At 32.7% G+C, this 27,503-nt stretch overlaps 1 long non-coding RNA gene across 4 annotated transcripts in view; it reads right to left on the bottom strand.

Moving 5' to 3' along the window:
- The window catches only part of LOC129047963 (uncharacterized), a 246,145-nt gene that overhangs the window by 150,962 nt on the left and 67,680 nt on the right, over positions 1–27,503 (bottom strand). For all 4 annotated transcript variants that reach the window (XR_010136445.1, XR_010136444.1, XR_010136447.1 and 1 more), the window contains exon 5: positions 21,301–21,383. This is a non-coding gene — a long non-coding RNA (uncharacterized LOC129047963). The remainder of the gene's footprint in view (positions 1–21,300; positions 21,384–27,503) is intronic.

Here is a 27,503-nt window from a genome sequence, read left to right on the forward strand (position 1 = left end):
ACAATCCTAAGCAAAAATAACAAAGCTGGAGGCATCACGCTACCTGACTTCAAACTACACTACAGGGCTACAGTAAGCAAAACATCATGGCACTGGTACCAAAACAGATTTATAGACCAATAGAACAGAATAGAGGCCTCAGAAATAACACCACACATGTACAACCATCTGATCTTCAACATTCCTGACAGAAACAAACTATGGGGAAAGGATTCCCTGTTTCACAAATGGTGTTGGGAAAACTGGCTAACCATATGCAGAAAACAGAAACTGGACCCCTTCCTTACACCTTATAGAAAACAGAAAAATTAACTCAACTTGGATTGAAGGCTTAGACGTAAGACCTAAAACCATAAAAACCCTAGAAGAAAACCTAGGCAATACCATTCAGGACATAGGCATGGGCGAAGACTTCATGACTAAAATACCAAAAGCAATGGCAACAAAATCCAAAATTAACAAATGAGATCTAATTAAATTAAAGAGCTTCTGCTCAGCAAAAGAAATTGTCATCAGAGTGAACATGCTACCTACAGAATGGGAGAAAATTTTTGCAATCTATCCATCTGACAAAGGGCTAATATCAAGAATCTACAAGGAAGTTAAACAAATGTGCAAGAAATAAACAACCTCACCAAAACATGGGTGAAGGATATGAACAGACATTTCTCAAAGGCAGACATTTATGTGGCCGATAAACATATGAAAAAGGCTTATCATCACTGATCATTAGAGAAATGCAATCAAAACCACAATGACATACCAACACATGACAGTTATAATGGCGATCATTAAAAAGTCTGGAAACAACAGATGCTGGTGAGGATGCAGAGAAATAGGAATGCTTTTACACTGTTGGTCAGAGTGTAAATTAGTTCAACCATTGTGGAAGACAGTGTGGTGATTCCTCAAGGATCTAGAACTAGAAATACCATTTGACCCAGAAATCCGCTTACTAGGTATATATCCAAAGGATTATAAATCATTCTACTATAAAGACACATGCATATATATGTTTACTACAGCACTATTTACAATAGCAAAGACATGGAACTAACCCAAATGCCCACCAATGATAGACTGGATAAAGAAAATGTGGTACATATATACCATGGAATACTGTGCAGCCATAAAAAAGGATGAGTTCACGTCCTTTGCAGAGACATGGATGAAGCTGGAAATCATCATCCTCAGCAAACTAATACAAGAACAGAAAACCAAACACCACATGTTGTCAGTCGTAAGTGGGAGTTGAAAAATGAGAACACATGGACATAGGGATGTGAACATTTCACACCGGGGTATGTCACAAGGTCGGGGGCAAGGGGAAGTACAGCATTAATACAAATATCTAATGCATGCAGGGCTTAAAATCTAGATGACAGGCCCAGCACTTTGGGAGGCTGAGGCGGGCGGATGATGAGGTCTGGAGATCGAGACCATCCTGGCTAACACGGTGAAACCCCATCTCTACTAAAAATACAAAAAATTAGCCAGGGGTGGTGGCAGGCGCCTGCAGTCCCAGCTACTCAGGAGGGTCAGGCAGGAGAATAGCGGCATGAACCCAGGAGGAGGAACTTGCAGTGACCCAAGATCGCGCCACTGCACTCCAGCCTGGGCGACAGAGCTAGACTCCCATCTCAAAAAAAAAAAAAAAAAAAACTGGATGACAGGTTGATAGGTGCAGCAAACTACCATGGCACGTGTATACCTATGTAACAAACCTGAGCATTCAGCACATGTATCCCACTACTTAAAATAAAAAAAAGAAAGAAACAAGTAAAGGCAAAATCATAAAGTAAAAAATAAACAAATAAATAAAGAGACTGTCTTTAAAATATATACCAGAGTTAATGACAAGATATGCATGTTGAAATCATGGGCAAGCAGAGAAAATTAAAGTACATATTGAGGTATATTTAAAAGAAAATTCTCATTCTTTGACTCTTCAAAAAATTCTGAACTTTTATACAAATAATAAAATGACACTCAAATCAGATAATGATAACAAATATGATAAACGTTGTTTAACTTCTCTCAATGTTTTAAGATTGATGCTATAATTTTAATCTCTTATTCCAAATCTGTTTTATGAACCCTAATGGTAAGATACCGCTTACATAAAAATAAGTATGTACCATTGTACCAGGCAACAGAGAAGCATCACATTTCACTATGTCTCTTAATAATCGTGGTTATCAAAATTAAAATTGATTAGAATAAATTTGAAAGTTATTTCGAAATAAATCTAATTCTTCTAACTAATTTTTTTCAGAAGAACTGACAAATACAGAAGATGAAAAATGCATGAATTAAGGAGATAGGCAGACATGGGATCAAAAATATTAACTATATATTCAAATAGAATAATATATGAAATAGGATAAATATAATTTATCAAATAATAAATACAGCATTTACTCTAGTATTCTCTACCTCTGTTGTACAAAATAAACTTTTTAGAGTGTGTCCTTATTTGTCAAAAAAATAAACAAACTGGAAAAATGAGTAATGGTATCCAATTACTTAAGCATGAGATATGAAGAAATATAAGCCATAGACCCACTCTCACTTTCTCAAGGGGAAATGTAAATAAAAGAATGATCATAATTTACCACTTGGCAGAATGTAGTTCTGGTTCGTTCACTTTCCTCCTTTTCAAACCCTACTAATATAAGTACTACTGTCCTTGTCTTCATTTACATATTCAGAAATATTTCCAAGAGTGTAAGGCTAGAGGGTAAATTGCTAGGCCAAAGGTGTGTACATTTTCATATTCACTTCAATATTCACAGAGTATTCCCAAATTATTCATGAAATTATCATACCAATTTGCCTCATATAAATAACATCCTCCCCAATGTATACTAACAGACTGATAAAATTATTTTTCTCATAGTCTTTCTCAACTGGGATTTTTTATCTGAATCACAAAACATAGAGAGTGAATTGAGTCACTATCTTCTCAATTCTCCCAAGAATGGAACACAACTAGTACCATCCTAAATGAATTGGAGAGGGACTAATTAATTATATATGTTAAACACCTTAAGGGATTATGTCTTAATATTCCCCTGAATCCTGGTGGAGAAAAGCTATATCAGTATAAGAAATAATATCCTAATTAAGAACTAATTTGTATTTTGCTGATTAGGAATGAGGTTCACTCCATCATTGTTACTGTCCTGTATATGACACCTTTTCAATAAACAATAATTATTTACAATTCCAAACAATCCCTTTACTATCAATCTTACTTCATCCAAATCTGCTCTACTTTTTATTTTTTAAATAATTTTACCTTCTAAAACACTATATAATTATTTATCAGTAGACTTCTTATTGCTTATCTCTCTCTATTAGATGTAAGCTTACAGTGGAAGTGATCTTGTATGTTTGTTCAGTGATATTTTTAAAATACCTTTTAGGAGTTTTTATACAATCTAGATACTAATGCTTTTTGGTTTTCAACATTGCAAATATCCCCTAATACTCTCTATGGCTGCTTCTTTTTATTTTATTGTATTTTATTTTTATTATTATTGAGACAAAATCTCTCTCTGTCACCCAGGCTGTAGTGCAGCAGTGTAATCCTGGTGAATCGTTTTATTTTTTGTAGAGATGGTGGTATCACTGTGTTGTCCAGGTTGGTCTCAGACTCCTAGGCTCAGGGGTCCTCCTGCCTAGGTCATACAGAGTGCTGGGATTATAGGCATGAGTGACCACATCCAGCTTGGCTGCTTCTTTTTAGTAGTATCATGTCACATACAACCTTTTCATACAATCCATTTTTCACATAATTATATGAAATTTAATTACATATTATTTAAATTATAAGAAAAATATTACTTAAATATATATTATTTTTCATATACTTCAATTCTTCAGTGTTTTCTATTATGTTTTACTTCTGTAGCCTGTTAACATTTTATCTTCACAGTTCAAATAAAGATATTGATGATATATATCACAAATCGTAAAGTTTTGCTTTTTAACTTTACTTATAGTTACCTTAAAATTCATTTTTGTATTCATTTCAATAAAATAATTCAATATATATAGCTATCAATATAACCAATTTCTTCTACATCTTTTATTGAGTTACTCCCTTCCCTATTAATCTGCAATCCATGTATGATTTATATTAATTTTTCATATATGCGAGTGTTTGTTCCTAGTTTCTCTATTCTGTTAGTCCATTTGACTGTAACTGAACGAATAGGAAGCTCTCAAAATTACAATAGCTCTATCTAGTTCCAAAACATTTCATTACTCCAAAAGAAACCACATACCTACTAAGCAGTCCATTTCTTATTCCCTGTCATCAGCCTCTGAAAACCACTAATCTGATATTTTAGATTTATCTATCTGGACCTTTCATAAAAAGTGGAATCCGACAACATGTTACCATTTGTGTCTGGCTTCTTTCACTTATCATGCAGTTGTCAGGTGTATCTCATTGTAGTACCCATCAGTATGTCCTTCTTTTTTATAGCTGAGTAATATTCCATTGTATTAATATACCACAAATTGTTTATGTATTCATTCGTTGATAGACATTGGGTTGTTTCCATCTCTTGACTATTGTGAACTACTGTGACTATCTATGAACATGCATTCACATGTATTTGCTTGAGGACTTGTTCTCAGTAATTTGGGGCTTACACCTAAGAGTGGAATATCTAGGTCTGATTGTAATAGCACGGTTAATATTTTCTGAAACCACCAAACGGTATTTCACAATGGCTGCACCATTTTAAATTCCTACCGGCAAAATACAAGGGTTCCACTTTCTCCATATCTTTTTAACACTTGCTACTTAAAAAAGTTATTATAGCCATCATTGAGGGGGTGAAGTAGTTTCCCATGGACTTTTGATTAGCCTTTTTATCATAACTAATGATTTAAAAACTTTTCTTGTGCTTGTCATTTGTAAAAATTTTGGAAGAAATATTTATTGAAATCATTTGCGTAGTTTTTAATTGAGTTGTCTTTTTTGACGAGTTGTAAAAGTCATTCATATATTCTAGATACTAGACCATTATCAGATACATAATTTGCAAATATGTTATACCACTCTATACATTGATTTTTTTGCTCACTTTCTTAATGTTTTGTGATTCCTACATTTTAAATTTTGACGAAGTCTCATTTATCTCTAATATTTTTTCCCATTTTTGCTCATGCCATTGGTGTCATATCTAAAATCCTATCGCCAAATTCATGGTTAGAAAATGTTGCACTATGTTTTATTCTAAGATTTTCATAGTTTTAGCTAATATTTAGTTTGTAAATTTATTTTGAATTAATTTTTCTATATGGTGTGAGGTAGAAATAAAACATTCTTTGCATATGGATTTCTAGTTGCACTAGCACCATTTGTGGAACAGATAGTTTCCTATGCATGGTCTTGGCGCACTTGTGAAAAATCAATTGGTTACCAATGTAATTTTTTTTCTGGACTTACAATTCTATTCCATTAGTCTACATATGTCTTTATGCAAGTCTGACACTCTTTTGATTACTGTAGATCTATAGTAAATGTTGAAATCAGCAAGTGCAATACTTCCAACTTTTTCTTTTAAATCCTATTAAATGCCTATTAAGATCACTTCCAATTTCATAGAAATTTGAATTTCTGCTTTTCCATTTCTGCAAAAATGTCCATTAGAATTTTAATAGAGATTGCATTGAATTTGTAGATTGCTTTGGGTAATATTGCCATCTTAATATCAAGTCTTCTAATTAATGAACTCATGATACCTTTTCATTTGCTTAGGTCTTCTTTAACTTCTTTCAGTAATACTCTGAGTTTTCAGTGTATAAGTCTTTCCTCTCCTTGACTTAATTTTGGCCAAGATATTTTCTTTCATATGCTATTGTTAGTGGAACTGATTTGTTGATTATCTTTTCAGAAGGTTTATTGATGTTGTAGAGAAATAAAATATTTTTGTCTGTTGATATGCAACATTATGAATTTGTTAGCTCTGACAGGTTTCTGTGGCTAAGATTTTCTATACCTAGGATCACGCCTTTTGTGATAAGAGTGTTTTCTTCGTCTTTTCCAATTTGAATGTCTTTTATTTCTCATTTAACAGTTTTGGATAAAATTTCAAGTGTACGGTTGAGCAGGAGTAGTACAAGTGAATACCCTTGTCTTATTCCTGTTATTAGGGGAATGATTTCAGTCTTTTGTCATCGAGTATAAGGTTAGCAGTGAGATTATATAAGTGTCCTTTATTCTGTTAAGGAAGTCTTCTGTTCCTAATTTTCTGAGTGTTCTTATCAAGAAAGAATATTCTATTCTGTAAAATGCTTTTTTGTATATTAATTGAAATAATCATGTGACATTTTTCTCCTATCATTTTATTAATGTGGTGGTGTCTTACATTGATTATCATGTGTTTACCCTTATATTTCTGGGATAAATCTTACTTGGTTATGGTGTATAATGCTTTAATATGCAATTGTATCCAGTTTAGTAGTGCTTTGTTGAGAAGTTTTACACTTATATTTACTATTAGTGTGTATTTTCCCTTTTCCTGTTGTGTGTTTTTCTGGCTTTAGTATCTAGGTAACACTGGCCTGATAGAATAAGTCACGTTTTCTCTTCTTCATTTTTGGCAGAGTTTGAGAGGGATTGGTGTGATTTTTTTCTTAATATTTGGTAAAATTCACCAGTGAAGTCATGCTGTTGGATTTTTCTCTATTAGATTTTAGTATCTGCATTTTCTTAACCTGTAGCTAATGTCAGTGATGCCTGAAAATGTTTCAGTGGCCTAGGATGCAGGAGATTGTGCGCTGCTCTGCTAAATTACATGAAGCCTGTTGACTGGGGTCAGGGTTCCTGGGCTGATATATCTGATACTGTACTACTACACCCACTTGAAACTAAAGCCAATACACCCACCCCAACCAACATCATAAGACACATATGTAGGTGGGAAGCTTTTCCTATGATATCTACTCTATAAAATTAGAAGAGGCAACAATTCATTCAGATGCACATATATCAATACTGAGACATAAGAAATTAAAAAGCAAGAAGATGTGATGCCACCAAATACACCCCACAATAGTTCTCCAGGAATTGTTCCCAAAGAAATTGAAATTTATAAATTACCCCAAAATGATTTTAAGAAAACTAAGTGAGATATAAGACAAAACTGATAGACAACAAAATCAGAAAAACAATTCATGATGTGAATTAGGATTTCCACAAAGAGATAGACATTATTTTTAAAAAGCAAATAGAAATCCTGGAGCTGAAGACTGCGATGAGTGAAATAAAAATATATATAATTAAGAGCTTTTTTTTTCTTAGATGGAGTCTTGCTCTGTCACCCAGTCTGGAGTGCAGTGGCGTGATCTCAGCTCACTGCAACTTCCACATCCCAGGTTCAAGTGATTCTTCTGCCTCAGCCTCCTGAGTAGCTGGGATTACAGCTGTGTGCCACCACACCCAGCTAATTTTTGTATTTTTAGTAGAGACGAGTTTTCACCATGTTTATCAGTCTGGTCTCAAACTCTTGACCTCATGATCTGCCTGATTCAGCCTCCCAAAGTGCTGGGATTACAGGCGTGAGCCACCATGCCTGGCCTAATTGAGAGCTTTAAGAGTACACTAGATAAAGTAGAAGAAATAATTATTGAACTTGAAGTCAGGTCTTTTGAAATAACCAAGTCAGAGGAAAATAAATGAAAAGAGTGAAGAAAAGCCATGAGCTCTATGGGGCACCAATAACTGGAAAACCGTTTACATTACTGATTTTCAGGTGGATGAGAGCTGAAGAACAAAATAGAATATTTAACAAAAATAATTGCTGAAAACTTCTCATGTCTTGGAGACATATAAACATTCAGACCCCTGAAGCTCAAAAGACACCAATTAGGTTCAAACCAAAGAAGTTCTCTTCAAGAAACCTTATAATCAAACTGTCAAAAGTCAAAGACAAAGAGACAATTCCAAAAGCAGCAATGGAAAAGCATAAGTCACATATAAGGGGATCTCTATTTGATTATCTGAAGATTTTTCAGCAAAAAACTTGCAAGTCAGGACAGTGGGATAATATTTACAAAATGCCGTGAAAGAAACTACCAGGAATACTATACCCATCATAACAATCCTTCAAATATTGAGCAGAAATAACATATTTCTCAGAAAAACAAAAGCTGAGGAAATTCGTCACCACTATACCAGCCTTACAAAAAAAAAGTAAGCAAAAAAAAAGTCAATAACTACCATGAAATCATAGAAAACTCACAAATAGATGTAATCGTATAATCAGATTTGGAATCCTCCTTTACTACATGGTAGTATGTAATCTTTCAAGTCTCTAATGTGAAAGTCAAAACAGTCAACAATAATCACAACTACAATAAGTTGCTAAGGAATATAGAATGTAAAAACATTTAAATTAAGGCAACAAAATTACAAATTATGAGGGAACATAATTTGATAACAAATTTGTTTGTTACTGAATAACAGTTTGAAATATTTGCATTGAACAAAATTAAGTTATTAATTTATAATAGACTTTATAAATAAAAGTTTTTATATAAGCCCCAGAGTAAAAAGATTAAAGAAAAAAATAGAGAAGAAAAAAATTACAGTAGATACAGAGGTGAGAAAGATAAATAAAGCACAGCTTATCACTAGAGAAAATTATGAAACCACAAATGTAAACAAAACAGAAATAAATCTAAAAAAAATAGAGAAAACAATAAAGAGAATGGCAGTAGTTAAGTCCTTATTTATCAGTAATAACATTAAATATAAATAGAATAAATTATCTAATCAAAAGACATAGAGTAGCTGAATGTATTAACAATAAAACAAAGACTGAATTCTATACTGCCTACATGCCTATGTTAGACTTACTTCATGTGCAAGGACACACACAGAATGAAAGTAAAGTGATAAAAAAAATTATATTGCATGGAAATGAATATCAAAAAAGAGTAGAAGTAGCTATACTTTCTGTATTAGTTCATTTTCACACTGCTATAAAGAACTACCTGATAATGGGTAATTTATGAAGAAAAAAGTTTTTAATTGAGTCACAATTCCACAGGCTTAACAGAAAGCATGGTTAGGAAGCCTAAGGAAATGTAAAATCATGGCAGAAGACTAAAGCGAAGCAAGTATATCTTACCGCAGCAGAGAGGGAGAGGCAGTGAGAGAGCAAAAGGGGAAGTGCCACACACTTTCAAACAACCAGATTTGTGAGAACTCACTCACTGTCATGAGAATAGCAAAGGGGAAGTCAGGACCCATGATTCACTCACTTCCCACCAGGCCCCTCCCTCGACACTTGGGAATTATAGTTCGAGATGAGATTTGGGTAGGGACACAAAGTAAGCCATATCACTTAAATCAGATAAAATAAAACTTCAAATAAAAACTGTAAAAAGAGACAAAGGTGGTCATTATACAATGATAAAAAGGTCAACTCAGCAAGGTAATGTAATAATTGTAAACGTATATGCACCCAACACTGGAAAACCGACATACATATAAAGGATTTTATTAGATCTAAAAAAAATCAATACAATAGTAGGATCCTTCATCACCTCACTTTAAACAATAGATAAATCATCTACAGAGGAAATCAAAAAAGAATCATCTGATTTAAAATGCACTGTAGATTAAATTGACCTAATAGACATTTACAGAACAATCTACCCAGTTTTCTGGGTAGAATACACATAGCTGCAGAATACACATCCTCATAAGTAAATGCAACTTTCTCCAGATCATATCTTAAGCCACGAAATAAGTCTTACTACATTAAAAAAAAATCAAAGCCATAATAAGGATATTTTCTGACCATAATAAGTTAGAAATCAATAACAGAAAGAACTTTGAAAACTATGCAAATGCATGGGAAGTAAACAATATACTTCTGAACATTGAACAGGTCAGTGAAGAAATTAAAGAAGAAATTTTTTTTAAAACGTGTACTTGAGACAAATACAAATAAAGCACAACGTACTGACAACTTAAAAGTAAGAGTAATTATGGGATAAAGTAAAAACAGTTTTAAGAGAAAAGTTTATAGCGGCACATGCCTACACCAAAAGTTAGAAAGATCTCAAAAAAAATAACCAAATGTTGCACCTCAAAGAACTAGAAAAACAAGAATAAACTAACCAAAATTTCTAGAAATAAACAAATAATAAATAGCAAAGCAGAAATAAATGAGACAAAAAATATACAGGATCAACAAAATGTAAAGCTTATTTTTTGAAAAGAAAAAGAAAATTGAGAAACTTTTAGTCAGGTTAACTGAAGAAAAAAAAATTCAGATATATAAAATCACAGATAAAAATGAGAAGTTACAAATCATACTATATAAATACAAAGAAGCATATGATATTACTGTGAACAACTTTAAATGAACAAATTGGAAAACCTAGAGGAAATGGATACATTCCTGGGCACACAAAATCTATCAAAATTGTGTCATGAAGAAACAGAAAATCTGAACAGATAAATAATTAGTAATTAGGTTATGTTAGTAATAGCATGTCTTTTATCAAAGAAACACCCAGGACCTGATGGCTTCATGGCTGAATTCTATTAAACATTTAAAGAAGAACTAATACCAATCCTTTGCAAACTACTCCAAAAAACCAAAGAAAAAGGAATTCTTATAAACTCATTCTGTGAGATTAGCATTACCTTAAAAGCAAAACCAAAGAAGAATACACATAATAAAGAAAACTATAAGCCAATATCTTTGATGAACATAGATGCAAAAACCCTCAACAAAATCCTAGCAAACCAAATTTAACGGCAAATTTTAAAAATATGTACTCACCATAATCAAGTGAGATTCACCCTAGATATACAAGGATGTTTCAACATATGCGAATCAGTAAGTGTGATACATCACATTACAGAATCAAGGACAAAAACCATATGATCAGTTCAATAGGTATAGAACAATATTTGATAAACTTCAACTTCCCTTCACTATAAAATCTCTCAAACAAATTAGGTTTGAAGGAACGCACTCAATACGATAACGGCCATATATGACAATCTTACATCTAATGTCACCTGAATAAGAAAAAACTGAGAGCTTCTCTAAGATCTTGAACAAGAGAAGGATGCTCACTCTCACTACTTTCATTCAATATAGTATTACCAGTGCTAACCAAAGCAATGAGGCAAGATAAATAAATATACACTATTCAAATTATAAAGAAGAAAGCCAAATTGTCTTGTTTGCAGACCACATGATTATATAGAGAGAATCCAGAAGACTCCACCAAAAAATTGTTAGAACTAATAAATAAATTCAATAAAGTTGGAGGATATAAATTTACTAAATACAATTAGTCATGTTTCTATTATCAAAAGTGAACTACCTGTAAAAAATTAAGAAAGCAGTCTTATTTACAACAGCTACCAAAAATTAAAATGCCTAGAAATAAGTGTAACCAATGGGTAAAAGATCTCTACAATAAAAACTATAAAACATTGATAAAGGAAATTGAGGAGGACATGAATAAATAAAGATGTGCCATGTTCATGGATTAGAAAAACTACTATTATCAAAATGTCCATACCACTGAAAGCAATCTATAGATTCAATGAAATTCCTATCAAAATGCCAATGACATTCTTCACAGAAAAAAAAAAAATCCTAAAATTTGCATGGAACCACAAAATACCCTAAATAATTAAAGCAATCCTGAAAACAAAAGCAAAAACAGAAGCAAAATACAGAAGGACAAAGCTGGGGCATCATGTTACCTGATTTCAAGATACACTAAAAAGCAATAGTAGCCCAAGCACTATGGCATTGGCATAAAAATGGACACACAGACCAATGGAACAGAATAGAAAATACAGATAAAAATCCATGCACTTACAGCCAACTAATTTTTGACAAAGTTGCCAAGAACAGGCATTAGGGAAAGGACTGTCTCTTCAATAAATGGTGCTAGGTAAACTGGATATCTGCATGCAAAATAATAAAACAATCCCCTTATCTCTTATCATATTAAAAAATCAACTGAAAATAGAGCAAATATGTAAATGTAAGACAAAAACCTATAGAACCACTAGAAGAGAAAAAGGGAGAAAGTTTTATGACATTCTTTTTGGTAAGGATTTTTTGGATAAGAACTCAAAGAACAGGCAAAAAAAGGAAAAGAGAAAAATGGGATCACATCAAAGCAAAAAGCTTCTGCATAACAAAAGAGACAACACAGTGAGGAGGTAACCTATTGAATAAGAGAAAACACTTGCAAACTACAAACCGAACAAGGGGTTAATATCCAAAATACATTAAAAAATCAAACAATTCAATAGCAAAAACACTAAAAAATGAAAACCAATTTGTTTAAAAATGAGCAAAAGACATGAATAGACATTTCTCAAAGATGAACAAATGTTCAACATGTATATAAAAAAGTTCAATCATCAAAAAAACGCAAATCAATACTACAATGAGTATCACCTCTACCCAAAATGAATGGCTATTATCAACTAAAAATATAACAAAAGCTGATATGGATGTGAAGAAATGGAAACACATATGCACAGTTGGTCGGAATATAAATTAGAACAGCCATTAAGGAAAACATGGAAGATCCCCCAAAAATTAAAAATAGAACTACCATATGATTCATTGGTGCTACAACTGGGAATGTATCCAAAGATAAAATCAGTATGTCAAGGAGAGATCTGTACTATCTTTATTTTATTGCAGCACTATTCATAATATCCAAGATACAGAATCAACGCAAGTATCCGTCAATGAATGAATGAATGAATAAAAATTAAAAATAGAACTACCATATGATTTATTAGTGCCACTACTGGGAATGTAACCACAGATAAAATCAGTATGTTAAGGAGAGACCTGTAGCAGTTTTACTTTATTGCAGCACTATTCATAATATCCAAGATACGGAATCAACCCAAGTATCCGTCAATGAATGAATGAACAAAGAAAATGTGATAAGCAATAGAATACTATTCAGCCACTACAAAAAATGAAACCTTCTCATTTATGGCAGGATTTAGTATTTCATATGTTGCTGGACTGAAGGCCTCAATTGCTCTCTGGTTCTTGGCTGAGACCTCTTCAATTCCTTGTCAGGTGAGCTTCTGCATAGGGGAACTAGCTTCATCAGAGTAATCAAGTGATAGAGCAACAGAGTGAGAGAAAGTCAACACAATGTAAGACACAGTCTTTGGTAACTGAATTTTAGAAGTGACACTCCACCATCTTTGCTATAACTTATTTGTTAGAAAAATGTCACTACGTGAGCCCACACTGAAGAAGAGGTGATCATGCAAAGTCATGAATGCTACAATGCATGATTCATTGGAAGATTGAAAACTTTTTCAGAAGCTGCCAAACAAAGCATGGTATATTTTCAAAGTACCACGTTAGCCATAATCACAAAGCCTCTCCAAGCTATATTAAATTTACATATTAAATAAACTAGCATTGGGATTTTCATCAGAAGGTACATTATATATATATGCAAGTATTGCATTAGTCTTTTGCATACTATGACTAAGATTATTAGAAAATTTTAATGTACGATAAAAATACTGACTTTGGTAGTGTTACCAGAAAAAAAATTACATCTTTATAAAATAGATTAATAGATCCAGAAGGAATTCCACAGCATTCCTCAGTAGTAGAACATTCTCTAATGAACTTGACTTGTGCAGATTAATTAAATGTTTTCATTATCCAGGCAGGCAAATGAGGTCCAAATATTCAGAATGTACAATTTCCATGTCTAAATGTCCTTGAAGAATGTTTATTGTTTAGGGAGCCCTCTAAATTTCATTAATTTAACTTTTTTTACAGAATATATGAACACCAAATTATGCATTCTGAAGGACTGTTGGGAGGGTCAGAATTCTGTATGTTAAAAATCAAATAATTTATGGCAAACATATGAAACGTCTACCAAGGAAAATGAGTTTCTTCACTGAAACAGGTGCTCCTTTGAGAGAGTTTGACACAATTAACTATATTAATTAGTTTTTTAAAAAATATTTTAATTAAAATTTTATTATTAAAATAAAGTATGTATATGATATAAAATTTTTAAGTGTTCAGTTGTATGGAAAGTTGAAATTTATATTATCACTTTATTGCAACTCCATATCTCATTCTCCAGAGACAAGTAATATTTATGCCATGTGATTCCCTTCATTTGCTGTGCCAAATCTATTTATTTATGTGGGTTTGTATGTGGGACTGGATGCATAATTTTTTCTCCTTAATACGGTCATAATTTAATACTACCCGACACATTTGATTTCTCTTAATGATGTTTTGAATATATTACCATTCATGTGTATGTGTGTGTGTATATATATAATCTCTATTATTTTCTATTTTTATACATTACATTCCATTGCTTCAGAGTATTTTACATATTTAAGTATTTTCATAAGCGTCAGTAATTGTTTTCCATTAATACATGAATGCTGTGATGAATATACCTACTTATACTCATTTGCTCTTTTGTGTATATATATAATATATATATATTTTTTTCTTTCTTTCTTTCTTTTTTTATTATTATTATACTTTAAGTTTAGGGTACATGTGCACAATGTGCAGGTTAGTTACATATGTATACATGTGCCATGCTGGTGTGCTGCACTCATTAACTCACCATTTAGCATTAGGTATATCACCTAATGCTATCCCTCCCCTCTTCCCCCACTCCACAACAGTCCCCAGAGTGTGATGTTCCCCTTCCTGTGTCCATGTGTTCTCATTGTTCAATTCCCACCTATGAGTGAGAACATGCGGTGTTTGGTTTTTTGTCCTTGTAATAGTTTACTGAGAATGGTGATTTCCAATTTCATCCATGTCCCTACAAAGGACATGAACTCATCATTTTTTATGGCTGCATAGTATTCCATGGTGTATATGTGCCACATTTTCTTAATCCAGTCTATCATTGTTGGACATTTCGGTTGGTTCCAAGTCTTTGCTATTGTGAATAGTGCCACAGTAAACATACATGTGCATGTGTCTTTATAGCAGCATGATTTATAGTCCTTTGGGTATATACCCAGTAATGGGATGGCTGGGTCAAATGGTATCCTGTTTGCAGACAACATGATTGTATATCTAGGAAACCCCATTGTCTCAGCCCAAAATCTCCTTAAGCTGATAAGCAACTTCAGCAAAGTCTCAGGATACAAAATCAATGTACAAAAATCACAAGCATTCTTATACACCAATAACAGACAAACAGAGAGCCAAATCATAAGTGAACTCCCATTCACAATTGCTTCAAGGAGAATAAAATACTTAGGAATCCATCTTACAAGGGATGTGAAGGACCTCTTCAAGGAGGACTATAAACCACTGCTCAATGAAATAAAAGAGGATACAAACAAATGGAAGAACATTCCATGCTCATGGGTAGGAAGAATCAATATCATGAAAATGGCCATACTGCCCAAGGTAATTTACAGATTCAATGCCATCCCCATCAAGCTACCAATGACTTTCTTCACAGAATTGGAAAAAACTACTTTAAAGTTCATATGGAACCAAAAAAGAGCCCGCATCACCAAGTCAATCCTAAGCCAAAAGAACAAAGCTGGAGGCATCACGCTACCTGACTTCAAACTATACTACAAGGCTACAGTAACCAAAACAGCATGGTACTGGTACCAAAACAGAGATATAGATCAATGGAACAGAACAGAGCCCTCAGAAATAACGCCACATATCTACAACTATCTGATCTTTGACAAACCTGAGAAAAACAAGCAATGGGGAAAGGATTCCCTATTTAATAAATGGTGCTGGGAAAACTGGCTAGCCATATGGAGAAAGCTGAAACTGGATCCCTTCCTTACACCTTACACAAAAATTAATTCAAGATGGATTAAAGACTTAAACGTTAGACCTAAAACCATAAAAACCCTAGAAGAAAACCTAGGCATTACCATTCAGGACATAGGCATGGGCAAGGACTTCATGTCTAAAACACCAAAAGCAATGGCAACAAAAGCCAAAATTGACAAATGGGATCTAATTAAACTAAAGAGCTTCTGCACAGCAAAAGAAACTACCATCAGAGTGAACAGGCAACCTACAAAATGGGAGAAAATTTTCGCAACCTACTCATCTGACAAAGGGCTAATATCCAGAATCTACAATGAACTCAAACAAATTTACAAGAAAAATACAAACAACCCCATCAACAAGTGGGTGAAAAATATGAACAGACACTTCTCCAAAGAAGACATTTATGCAGCCAAAAGACACATGAAAAAATGCTCATCATCACTGGCCATCAGAGAAATGCAAATCAAAACTACAATGAGATACCATCTCACACCAGTTAGAATGGCAATCATTAAAAAGTCAGGAAACAACAGGTGCTGGAGAGGATGTGGAGAAATAGGAACACTTTTACACTGTTGGTGGGACTGTAAACTAGTTCAACCATTGTGGAAGTCAGTGTGGCGATTCCTCAGGGATCTAGAAATAGAAATATATATTTTTTTTTAACTAGAAATGAGAAGTGGTATGTGAATCTTTAAAAGTGGATAGACACTTCCAAGTAGTCTTAAATTTTTTGTGTCTAATTGTATTCTCATTCACTTCTTTGAGGGCATTTGTTTTCTTACACCTTGACAACACAGTATGCTGTTCGTTTGTCAGATAAAAGTTGATTTCATCTTACTGTTCTCATTTTCAGTGTTTTAATAAGATCATACATGTTAATGTGTTTGTTTTCATTTATATTTTGTCTCTTAATTGTGACCACACAAATTTAATGATATTTCTCTCATTTTAAAGCATTTTCTGCATAATAAGGAAATAAGCCTGTGTTGAACACGTACTGCAAATTTCTCTAGTTGCTTATTTATGACTTTTGTTTTATCAGGGTATACCTATCTATCTATCCACCAATGCAGTAATATGGTTTTGTTTTGTTTTGGGGTTTATGGAAAGCTCACATAGATATATTTCTATGTGGATTATTATTTTTAAATGACATATTCATATTTTATTTACATTTCTTGTATTTAGAGTTTATTTAAGTGAAGAGTATATTTAACTTCCACATTTTCCACTCACTTATACAACAATATTTTTATCCCCAATATTGTTCAATTGTTCTAAAATATATTTCTGGAAAACATTTTATTGTTTTCTCAATGTTTGAAATGTTATTATTAACTTCTAGATAACTTCTAAAGATATGTATTTCTCTATAAGTATTACATTTGTCTTTATCTTCCATGAACACTTCAAATGCTAATATATATTATAATGTATTAATTTTGGCAACTATTTATTTTTTAATCATGTTGCTCCTTTTCAAAATTTTCATTAATATTTGTACTTTTTTAAAAGTATCCTAAATTCTGTTGACATTATGGTTGAGATCTCACTAGTTTAATAAATTTAATGAAAATATGTAGATATAACTAAGATATATATATATAACATAATCAAATTATATATGTCGATATAACCAACCTATACATAAGTGATATATATTTGTATGTATATATGTGTATATGTATATTTGAGATAATAGTCAAATAATAAAATTTATTACTTTAAAGTATATAATTCAGTAAAATAAAGTAGCATTTAGTGTATTCAGGATATTGTAGAGCCATCACCTCTCTATAGTTGCAAAACATGTTCATCACCCAAAGGCAAACTATTGGGAAAGACAGCAAGGTGTATTGTTGCCGCTTGCATAGCAACCAAAGAGTGGACTTGAGGCTGGGGGATGTCCTTGTAATTAAATAAAAAGACCTTACTGCCAGGGCTGGATGTAACTCTCTGCTTGGACATATTTTTCCTTCTTTTGGATTTGATGAGCAAGTTTGTTCTACTTAAGTGTGTAAATCATATGGTACCTGTCCAGCATCACTGCTTTATCTATTCCTGATGAGGTGGGAGTAGGGTCCTTCATCTGCCACACAAGAGGTGTGTACGCACACCATCTCCTTGCATCAGATGCAAGGTGAGGTCTGCTGGCTATGGGGACTGATGTTCATTATTGAAGCTGATCTTGCTTGGTCTCTTTTCTATATAAGCAAAAGTGTTCCATCCAGTGCCCGTGTGAGTCATATCTTTCTTGGTGACCCCAATATCTGTAAACCATGCACTGGGTTGCTACCGTGGGACTGTCGCCCTCCTGTTGGAGGGCAGCAGGTCTCACTTGTGTGTTCTCTCTCTCCCATAAACGTTACACATATAAACACACAAACACACACACAGATAAATATATATATGTATATATATTCATGTAATAAATAGATTTTTGAGGTAATATTCAGATAACATTAAATGAACCATTTTAAAGCATACAATTCAGTGGCATTAGTGCATCTACCATGCCATGGAATCATTGCCTCCATCTAGTTACAAAATACTTTTTCCCAAAGGGAAATGCTGTATCCCATTCAGCTGTCACTCACCCAGCTGTCCTCTTTCATCAGCCCCAGCAACCATTAATCTGCCTTCTATATCTATGGACTTGCATATTTAGAATACTTCATATAACTGGAATCATACATTATACATCCTTTCATGTCTGCCTTATTTCACTTAGCACAAAATGTTTCTGAGACTCATCCATGTTGTAGCATGCAGCAATATTTTATTCTTTTTTATGGCTGAATACTAATCCATTTATGAATACATTATGTTTTCTTTATTCATTTTTCAGTTGATGGCTACTGAGGTTGTGTCCACCTTTTGGTAATTGTCAACATTACTGTTATAGACACTCATGCACAAGCTTTTGTATGAATACCTGTTTTCAATTTATTTTAGTACATATCTAAAAAGAAAATTGCTGAGAAATCTATGTATAATTTTTCAGGAACCAACAAACAGTGTTCCACACTGGCTAGTGGTTCACTGAGGAATTTTACATTCCCTCCAGTAATGTATGCAGGTTTCAGTTTCTCCGCATACTTTTTAATACTTTTGTTTGTTTGTTTGTTTGAGACAGAGTCTTACTCTGTCACCCAGGCTGCAGTGCGGTGGTGGGAGCTCAGCTCACTGCAGGCTTTGCCTCCTAGGTTCAAGTGATTCCCCTGCCTCAGCCTCCCAAGTAGCTGGGGTTACAGGCGTGCACCACCATGCCCAGCTAATTTTTGTATTTTTAGTGGAGACAGGGTTGTGCTTTGTTGGCCAAGCTGGTCTTGAACTTCTAACCTCAAGCGATCCACCTGCCTCAGCCTTCCAAAGTGCTGGGATTATAAGCATGAGCCACTGCACCCTGTCTGTGTTTTGATTTTTAAATTACAGTTATACAATTTCATGTGAAGTGTTATTGTGCATTTGATTCACTTTTTTTTAATAACTAACAATGTTGACTTTATTTTTATGTGCCTGTGGGCCATTTGTATGTCTTTTTGAAGAAGTGATTATTGGGGTCTTCAGTCAATTGTTTTAATTGAGTCACTTGTCTTTTTGTTGTTGAGATGTACAAGTCTTTTACATATTTTGGATACTAAACTCTTTTCATATATAAGATTTATAAATATTTTTCTCATTAAGTAGGTATCTTTTCCTTTCTTGATACTGTCTTTTGATTTTCCATTTCTAATTTCTGTGAAATCCAATTTGTCTTTTTCCTTGTTGCTTGTTCTTTTGAAGTCATTGCCAAATCCAATGCTATAAATCTATTTCTCAATGTTTTCTTCCATGAGTTTTGCTTTTTTTTTTTTTTTTTTTGAGACGGAGTCTTGCTCTCTCTCCCAGTCTGGAGTGCGGTGGCGTGATCTTGGCTCACTGCAAGCTCCACCTCCTGGGTTCACGCCATTCTCCTGCCTCAGCCTCCCGAGTAACTGAGACTACAGGCGCCTGCCACCACGCCCGGCTAATTTTTTGCATTTTTAGTAGAGACGGGGTTTCACCGTTAGCCAGGATGGTCTCCATCTCCTGATCTTGTGATCCGCCCCCCTCGGCCTCACAAAGTGCTGGGATTACAGGCGTGAGCCACCACGCCCGGCCGAGTTTTGCATTTTTAATATGTGCATTTTGATCTTTGATTTATTTAATTTTTGCTTATGTTATAATTTACGGGTCCAAGTTCGGTCCTTTGCATATAGATATCCACTTTTGGTAGAACCATTTGTTGAAGAGATAATTCTTCTTTTTTTCCTTTTTATAGATTTAGGGGATAGAAGTGCAGTTTTGTTACATGGAAATAGATGATGTTCCCCCATTGAACAATCTTGCAACTCACCAAAATATTAAGTAATTTTCAATATTTACTTTTTAAGTTTATTTTTAATGGACAAATAAACATTTTATATATTTATGATGTACAATATTTTTTTTAAATATGTGCACATTTTGGAATGACTAAACAAGGTAATTAACATAGGCATTACTTCTATCTTGATGTAATCACACACATCATTTTTTATGGTGTGAAAACTTAAAATGTGTGCACATATCTTTCCCAGCTGGTGGTTTATTTCTTAGATATATATCCAGTAGTGGGATTGCTGGATCATACAGTAGTTCTATTTTTTATTATTGGGGGGAACATACATACTATTTTTAGTAATTATTGTACGAATTTACATTCCGATCAACAGAATACAGGGTTTCATCTCCTCCACATCCTTTCTAACACTTGTTAGCTTCAATCTTTTTGATAATAGCCAATCTAACAAGTGTGAAGTGGCATCTCATTATGGTTTTAATTTGCATTTTTCTCATGATCAGGGATGTTGAGCATTTTTTCATATACCTGTTGTCTATTTATAAGTCTTCTTTTGAGAAATGTCTATATTTTAATGTTTCAAATTTTTTTTCTAGTGAATATTTTTGACATATTTCAAACAATTTTTCATATTTACTTTTAGGTTTACTTAGAGAATTTATTATAGTCTTTACTATTTTTTAAAAAGTTAACATTGCTATTTAAAAAATACAAGCGTTTATTCATCTATACTTATTAAGTGACCACATGAAATTTATTTTGGGTTCTAGTATTTGTTTTTCTTTTTTAAATTTTACACGTGCAAAATAATGCCAGGAATTAGTAATATTTTCTATTTTCTAATATTTATACCATGGAAATGGCATTGAATAGCAGATCTGTGATCCATTCACTTCCTTTACTGAGGGGATACTCTCAGGTCATGTACACAAAACTCATAGAAACATGTTGCTAGCAGTCATCTAGTAAAATGATCTAGTGTTCATATCAGCATTATTCACAGAAAAACAGGTAGAAACAACGCAAATGCCCATCAACAGATGACACAAGAAATAAAATGTAGCATATACTTACAATGGAGTATTATTCAGTCCTTTTTAAAAATAAATGGAATTCTGACAGATGCTACAGCACGGCTGAATCTTGAAGACATCATGCTAAAGGAAATATTGTATGAGTAAAATTATATAAGATGCCTAAGAGAAGTCAAATTCATATACACAGAAAGTAGAGTGAAGATTTCCAGGATGAGAGAGAAAGGGGAAATGGGAAGTTATTGTTTAAGAGCTAAAAATTTTAGCTTGAGAAGATTAAAAAAAAGTTCTGGAGAGGAAGGGTTGTGATGGTTGTACAGCAATGTGAATGCACAAAACTATATATTTAAAAATAGTGAAGCTGGTCAATTTTATGTTACATATATCTTATCCCAATTAAATATATTTATAATATAATATACATATATTTTATTACTATATTATATTTTATTATAACATATATTTTACTATAATATATAATATATATTTTATTGTGATATATATCATATTTTATTATAATATATATTTTATTTTATTATAATATTTAATATATTTTATTATACTATATAATATAATGTATAATATATTTTATTATACTATATAATATAATGCATAATATATTTTATTATACTATATAATATAATGTATAATATATTTTATTATACTATATAATATAATGTATAATATATTTTATTATACTATATAATATAATGTATAATATATTTTATTATACTATATAATGTAATGTATAATACATTTTATTATACTATATAATATAATATATAAGCTGGTCAATTTTATGTTATGTATATTTTAACCAAATTAAATATATATAATATATATAATATGTATATAAAAGACATTGTCTTCCAAAGTGAAAGCAGTACTCTCATATTGTGCATACTTCAAAAAAAAATAAGAAGAAAGAGAGTTATGCTCCAGTTTCTGTAAAACTTGCTTTTAGTGCCTGAGGCAGACCATGTCATTACTATAGATGTGCACAGTTCTCAGATGCAAGGATATTTCCATACCACTGTGGACAACTTACATGCAAAAGCCTGCAGTGAATGCAAGAGAATATTTCAGACTGAAGGACCGTATCATTGTTTCATTTGAAGCAGAAGCAGCCAAAAGGGCTGCATCAATCATGTCAGACTGAATGTGGAGTTTCCCTTGCTTTGCCAAGAGAAGGAGGTCCAGAGGATTGACTAGGACATTTCTGTTCGGGAATGTTAAATGTGTGACCATCCCTGTGGACAACATGACTGATGCATAACACACAATATGCCACAAAGTAGACAAACCTACTCTCTGCTGAAGCCACTGAAGTTTATGCCATGTTTACTCATGGAATCTTATTTGAGCTAGCTATTTCCAGATTAAATACTTCTACTTTCAAAGCTGTTTACAGATTTCATTTCCTCAAGAAGACAAAATAAAACACTACTCTAAAATTCAAGTTATATTAATATTCCAATGATTTGGCTGCACACGAGAACAGTTTTGTCACTTAATTGTTTAACCATATCCCCCCATAACTTCAGAATATTATAATTTGTGACATTACACTTTGAATTATTTGTCATGTAGAACTCAACAAACTATAGAATCATTTTAAAAATGTAATTGACTATAGCTATCGCTAAGTTTGCACTTTGTAGGCTATGTTTACTTTTGTAGCTAATTTTCACATAACCTGAGAAGAATACTATCAATGAATAAGATGAGGATGAAGGATGCTGAACAGCAGAGCTTTTGAACTCTGTGACCATAAATCAAAATAGTTCCTTGCTAAGATAGCTGTCTAGGTATGATATAGAACAAAGTGCTGCTGTCTTCCCAGTAAACAGTTTATCACAGCTTAACCTGTTTTTCCAAATACACTAAATGCATACAAAATGTGAATGTGGGTGAATTTTAATTAATGAGGTGTAAATAGAAAGTAGGAAGGTTTGAGGAAGGTGGATATGAATATGATTTGAGTTGTATGATATTACAGATAATACCCTTCCAGAGGTGCACAAAAGATGTGTGTGTAATGTCTCATGGCTATATTTAGGGATAAAAAATACTCAATTCACAGTAACTTCTATTTTTCAACTTTCTTCAGTGTCAAATGCTAAAGATATACATAGTACCCTGATCGGCGCTTTCCTCCTCAGGCCTTTTATGTATATTGTGTTAACATTTAAAACATGTAATTTTATCAAGAATTTCATGATGTGATCAGCTCTGAAGGAGGATGAAAAAGTGATGGGGTTTATATATGGGGAGACGGTTGTCTACTGGTAAGGTACTCATTTCCAAAGCTGAGTACCAAGTATACTATATTATATTTAACAAAGTTTTAAAATTACATGAATTTGTAGTATATATTTAAAAATCAAGTTTCTCCTATTAGTTCATTTAGTAGTTAAATCTTTACAGGTAAATTTAATCCAAAATGATGAAACAGGTAATTCCATTTTACATAGAACAGAATATTTCTATTTTATTTTTATGTGTTCTATTAACTTTATATCCAAACCAGATAAAGACAGTAGGGAAAAAAAATAAAGGCAAAGGACATTAATGAACTTAGTTGCAAAAATAATTGTGGCAAAGCAAATCTAGAAAATATTTGATATTATTTGAAAAAAAAGTACATAATAGTCAAGGAAGATTTATGCCAGAAATGCATTTTTTTGGTTAAACTTTTGAAAATCTGGTAGTTTAATTCACCACATTATTTTTAAAAATTAAAATAATATGGTTAACTCAAAAAAATCCAAAATACATGTGATACAATTCCACAGTCGATGATGATAAAATTGCATTAAGAGGAGAGTTTGACTTTCTTAATTTCGTTGAGGATAGCTATTTAAGTAAATAGCCATATGACAGAGTGCATAATTAGTGAACTACTAGATGCATTCCAATTAAAGTTAGAAACAAAAAAGAAAGCTTGTCCTTAATGAATTATTCTATATATTCCACACTGTTTTTAAACTTTTTGCAAGTGCAGAAACATGATAAAACAAATAAAGGTGGCTATAAACTAAAAAGAACATCAAAATTATCTGTATTTTGCAGTTGAATGGATGATCAACATAGTCAAATAAGCAAACTATAGGGAAAATAGTACAATTAAATAAATATAAGCATTCTCATTATAAGATCAATATAATAATAATAATTGATTTTACACCTATTAACCAATAGCAATAGTTAGACAATGTAATAACATCTAACTTTGTAATAAAAAATGTATGCAGAAAAACACTAATAAAATACATGCCTTCAGCTTATAAGACATTTGGAAAAATATTTTTGAAGCTTTAAAATACAACAGACGATCAAAGGCAGACTTTTTATGGTTGGAAACACTCAAAATCATGATGGCATACACTTCAAACAAATGGATCTATATATTCACTATAAGTCAATTAAAAGTTCCAAAATACGTTATTAAGGAATTTGATGAATGCTAAAATTTATATAGGTGGGCAACAATCCAAAAATTACCAAAAATCTTTGAGAGAAGACAACTAAGTGGAAGAAATGTTTCTCTTGGTGCCATGGTGCAGTTTAAAATAAATGTCATCAAAATAGTGTGGTATTAGATTGGGGAGAGATAAATACTGTATACATAGCAGGTAAAGTAAAGGGCTCAGAAATAGATACACACAAATATTTCTGAGCTAGAAGTTTCTGTAAGAAGGATTACTGTATATATAGCAGGTAAAATAAAGGGCTCAGAAATAGATGCACACAAATATTTCTGAGCTAGCCATTTCTATAAGAAGGATTTGCTTTTTATTTAGCACCTTTAAATGATAAGTCATTTTCAAACTACTTAGGAGCCAACTTGAAGAGACATCTGGTGGTCAAGGATGTAATCATTTGAGGAGAAAAATAATGACAACTGCAGTGGATTGAAATATATAAAATATCTTTACATTCTTGAGTTAATAAGGACATTAAAACAAATTCATAGTAACCTTTGGTGGTTTCTAGGGTTTATATTTTTAAAAATTATTAATGATAAAAGGGAATACCACTTATCCTTCATTAAAAAACTTTGCATTAGGAGAGCAAAATCATTACTAGAGAAGCTTTTTTTAATTACAGATGCCAGCTTGGGAATAAGGAACAAATGTTCAAATTATATTACCACTATTTAAAAAAAATTGAAGAAATGTTGGACCTAGTCTTTAATTACGGCTGTGAGACTCACACAGAAAAACTAGATCACTGGTTACTATATGCCTCCTGATAGAAGCAAACAACACTTCCAATGAGGTAATCTTACCAGAAAAGAAAAGCTGACATTGAACAATATTTCAATTCTACCAAATGCTTTTAGAAAATACTGAGGATAGTGAAAAATATTAAATAATGCTACTCCTAAATTAGCTAAAGTCAAAATACAGATAATAAGATATTTGCAAATCCAGAATATGAAAAAGTCTACCCAAGAAACAAAGCCCAAAAAGGTTTTCAACCACTAAGTTGAAAACTCCCAGAATAGAATGAAATGAGCCAAAGAGGTTTTCAAAGACTTTTATAAAACTTATCAAACAAATGCAAACCTACCATACCAATATGCAGATATGGAAAGCATTTAAAGTTATTTTGAAAATTTTATTTATAAGATTATTGGGAAAATTTAAAAACTGACTAAAGACCTAATGGTATTAACTATTGATGAGTTTATTTAGGTTTGAAAATGTATTGTCATTATGCATTAAAAACAGCAGCTGATATTCTTTTAAAATTGCCTAGCAAAATATTATGAAGGAGATTTTAGGGGGTCTGGGTTTGTTTCAAAATAAACTTGTGTGTTTCAAACTTGTGTTTCAAAATAAACTTGATTGACTATGAGTTGTTAATTGTGGCACTATCACAACTGTGGTTGCTATATATTTCCAGGAATCTGAGTATTTTATATCACTTGAAGGTCTTGGGGTTAGCATCTTAATGCCTTTCAAATTGAACACTCTCTAGAATTTCATTTTCTAATACAGTAGCCACTAGGCACATAGACATTAAGATTTCAAATTTGGTTTAAAAACTCAGAACCAAAAAAGAGCCTCTATAGCGAAGACAATCCTAAGCAAAAAGAACAAAGCTGGGGGCATCACGCTACCTAACTTCAAACTACATTACAAGGCTACAGTAACCAAAACAGCATGGTACTGGCACCCAAACAGATATATAGACCAATGGAACAGAACAGAGGCCTCAGAAATAACACCACAGATCTACAACCATCTGATCTTTGACAAACCTGACAAAAACAAGCAATGGGGAAAGGATTCCCTATTTCATAAACGGCGTTGGGAAAACTGGCTAGCCATATGCTGAAAATGGAAACCGGATCCCCCATCCTTACACGTTATATGAAAATCAACTCAAGATGGATTAAAGATTTAAACCTAAGACCTAAAACCATAAAAACCCTAGAAGAAAACCTAGGCAATACCATTCAGGACATAGGCATGGGCAAAGACTTCATGAATAAACACCAAAAGCAACTGCAACAAAAGCCAAGATTGACAAATGGGATCTAATTAAACTAAAGAGCTTCTGCACAGCAAAAGAAACTATCATCAGAGTGAACAGGCAACCTACAGAATGGGAGACGATTTTTGCAATCTATCCATCTGACAAAGGGCTAATACCCAGAATCTACAAGGAACTTAAACAAATTTACAAGAAAAAAACAAACAATCCCATCAAAAAGTGGGTGATGAATATGAACAGACACTTTTCAAAAGAAGACATTTTCATGGTCAACAAACACAAGAAAAAAAGATCATCACTGGTCATCAGAGAAATGCAAATCAAAACCACAATGAGATACCTTCTGACGCCAGTTAGAATGGCAATCATTAAAAAGTCAGGAAACAACAGATGCTGGAGAGGATGTGGAGAAATAAGAATGCTTTTACACTGTTGTTGGGAGTGTAAATTAGTTCAACCCCTGTGGAAGACAGTGTGGTGATCTCTCAACAATCTAGAACTAGAAATACCATTTGACTCAGTAATCCCATTACTGGGCATATACCCAAAGGATTATAAATCATTCTACTATAAAGACACATGCACATGTATGTTTATTGTAACACCATTTACAATAGCAAAGACTTGGAATCAACCCAAATGCCTATCAATGATACACTGGATAAAGAAAATGTGGCACATATACACCATGGAATACTATGCAGCCATAAAAAAGAATGAGTTCATGTCCTTTGCAGG

The sequence above is a fragment of the Pongo abelii genome, chromosome 13, assembly GCF_028885655.2.
Source record: "Pongo abelii isolate AG06213 chromosome 13, NHGRI_mPonAbe1-v2.0_pri, whole genome shotgun sequence".
In the NCBI taxonomy this organism is placed as follows: Eukaryota; Metazoa; Chordata; class Mammalia; order Primates; family Hominidae; genus Pongo; species Pongo abelii.